Source organism: Schistosoma mansoni (assembly GCF_000237925.1).
Source record: "Schistosoma mansoni, WGS project CABG00000000 data, supercontig 0041, strain Puerto Rico, whole genome shotgun sequence".
NCBI classification, from domain to species: Eukaryota; Metazoa; Platyhelminthes; class Trematoda; order Strigeidida; family Schistosomatidae; genus Schistosoma; species Schistosoma mansoni.
The window spans coordinates 269,307-272,612 of record NW_017386027.1 but is presented as its reverse complement, the minus strand read 5'-3'; positions in this window follow the sequence as shown (position 1 = coordinate 272,612).

The following is a 3,306-nucleotide window of genomic DNA, read 5'->3' as shown; positions in this document are numbered from 1 at the left end:
AAATGAAAAATAACTATACAATATCAAACCAAAAGTGACTGTGACTATGGGATACTGTAACTAACATAAGTCGTTTAATAGTGGTCAGTTGGTCAAATGAAAGCTTATACTCAGCGAAATATAAGTACATATAATTTAGTTACTTAATAGTGATACAATAAGAATATATCTAATAACAGTCCATAAATAATCCCTAGCTATTACTATTCATTTATTCTCCGTTTGGTTATAACAATGCCTTTATATATGTATATATATAGGTCAAGGCTACGATACCTCAAATCAGCACAATGGTAGGAAGATCTGATCCTACGAAATACTATTCACAATAAGGAATCAATAAAATCGAGGAATGAAAGAGAAACTAGGAATAATAATTAACTTAAGAATTAGAGAAAGTGAATAGATGTCGTTATTTATTTATTTATTTATTTAATCACATATATATTGGTACAAAGGGCACCGGATACATATGCGCCACACAAAATAATGAGAATGGGAGAAGGAAGAAGATGCGTATATATAAAAGAAGGAAAAAAAAGGAGAAGAGTAGTGGTGGGGGGAACTGAATGTACAACCAGAAGAGCTCTCTCAGTTAGGATAGTTATAGCCACTCTTTATGAAGAAAGTAGAAGAAGGTTACAGCAGGACCGCCATTGGCTTCTATTCTGAGCCATATCTGATAACGTCTCTAGCCACTGTGTTGCACCATCTCTCGGACCCCAGCCAGGGAGTCGTGAAGGACCAACAGAAGCTAGCCCTTTGCAGCTCTCTTTCATGCCACGACACCATGTCATACACTGACTTCCTCTCCGCTTTTTCCAACCAGTCCCAGAGTCGGCAAATAATGCACGGCGTGGAAGTCTCTGGGACGACATTCGTAAAACATGTCCAAGCCACCGAAGTCGGTGTTTCAAGATGGTGACACCAATTGAATTATCGTCTCTGCGCCCGAACACACGATGCCGAACCTCTGCATTACTAACATGGTGTTGCCACTGGATATCAGCAATCCTTCGGAGACAACGATGATCGAACACAGAGAGACGTCTAACATCCCCAACTCGGAGAGGCCAGGTTTCACAAGCATAGAGCAAAACTGCTCTCACCGACGCGTTGTAGATCCGACCTTTTACAGCCAGACTAACATCACGAAGTCGCCAAAGATGGCCCAGATTGGCATAAGCCGCTCTGGCTTTCATTATACGTGCATCAATCTCATCACTCACGCCACCACCAGCACTTATGTAGCTACCTAGATACACGAACTTCTCAACTACTTCAATCTGCTCACTATCCAGGGTGAGTACAGGATTAGAATCCTGCCAGTCTTGTAGGACTACTTTGCACTTGGAGGGTGCAAAGCACATACCGTACCTGCGGACACTGGCTGACAACTGATTAAGTGCGGATCGCATGCCTTGGGCATTATCGCACAGTAAGACAATATCATCCGCATACTCAAGGTCGAGAAGTCTTTCTCCAGGCAACATATCCACACCGCCGTCGTATATTTACCCTATACATGTACACATGTTGAAATTCATTTTCTACTTATTACATAATCTGGTAGACGTGCTTCTTTCAATCATGAACTAATATCATTTCAGTCAGTTATAAGCATTATGGAACCTGATACATATGTCCATAAGTTCAAGTTTGTCACACCATACCAACATCGTGAGATGGGAGGAGTTAGTGATCCACCAATTTAGGCCCAACAACATCACATTCAATCTCACGTCTTTCATTGACCCTAAATTCCTCCTCCAGTATGTTTTAGTCTCGTTTTGTCTGTATTATCATCTTCTATTTTTAAGCTGTAATCAGTTGTTCATTTTTGTATTGGTTGTTTGAATCTTTCCATTGATGTTTAGAATTGCAATCGATCAGTCTCTTATTGGCATATGTGTATACTGTGTGGATTGCCTCAAGTCACAAGCACTATACGAAGTTTGTACGTTGTGACTGACTGACTGATAAGCAGAGGTGGGTGGTGGCTAGCAATGGGACTCAGCCGACGAGTCTCGAAATAGGACGAAACGCGTGTCCTGGATTCCACTGCTAACCACCATCCATCTGTACGTAATCAGTTATTATCATCTTTTAACAATTTTCCATGATTATTATTCAATTTTGATTGAGATCGTGAATCGATCAATGTTAGACCACCGTTGAAATCCTGGAAGGATTGGACAGTCATTTCGTCCTAGTTTGGGACTCTTCAGCAGTGTGCATCCACGATCCCAAACTAGGACAAAACGACCGTCCAATGCTTACAGGTTTTCAATAGTGGTCTAACATTGATCGATTTATGATTTCAATCAAAGCTCAATCTCCACAATCCTATACTGATATTATTCAATTGTTATTATGACCTTTACGTTTTCCGTTTCTTTGCATATCTGTCAAGTAGACAATTATTTCTCATATTTCTAACCTGTAAATTATTTCCACTCCCTTGATCTTTACGCGACCTCATTTGATATTTGGAGTCTCGAATCTCTTTATGATGCAATCTTTTCTATCTCTCTATAGACTCGTATAGTTACCATACAACTAATGTCAGTCAGTCAGCTACAACGTAGGACTAGGCACATATATGCATCCGTCCAAGTTGTCATACCTCGAAATATGAACAATGACGGGGCGGACTTGCATGCATATAGCAAACAATTCTCTTTGAACATATCACACAACAATACTGTCATTCACTGTCCCATCGCCCTTGGCAGATCAGACAACCCAAAAGTCATGAGAACACCATCAGGGCAAACGACAGGCTAGGTACTCCCCCCTCCAAAAAATACTAATGTACAGCTTAAGTAAATGATTTCATCAAAAAGACAAAATTTTTTCCTGTGAATTCGCTTTATTTTTTATCATTAAATGTACAAATAAATTGCTTGAGATTAGATTTCAATGTCTTGACTTATCTGATAAATAAGATTGTTATTGTAACACTATACACAATTCTTTGATTTTTTTTCTAGAATCAAAGTACATAAAAGTTGCGTTTCTCATTCAAGACGACTTCCTTGCACAGGACCTTCCAGTGGACAAAACAATGAATTACACGAATTCAAAGGTAATCCATTTTAATATTCTCTTAAATATATAAGTATGAGAGGTGATATACCAGATGTTTGCGGAAATATATGAAATTATAAGAGGGTTTTTGTGGAGATTTATTAATTTTATATAGTTAAGATCATGAGTCAATTGAAGCTAGACCACCGTGGAAAACCTGGAAGCACTGGACGGCCGTTTCGTCCTATTGTGGGACTCCTCAGCAGTGCGCATCCA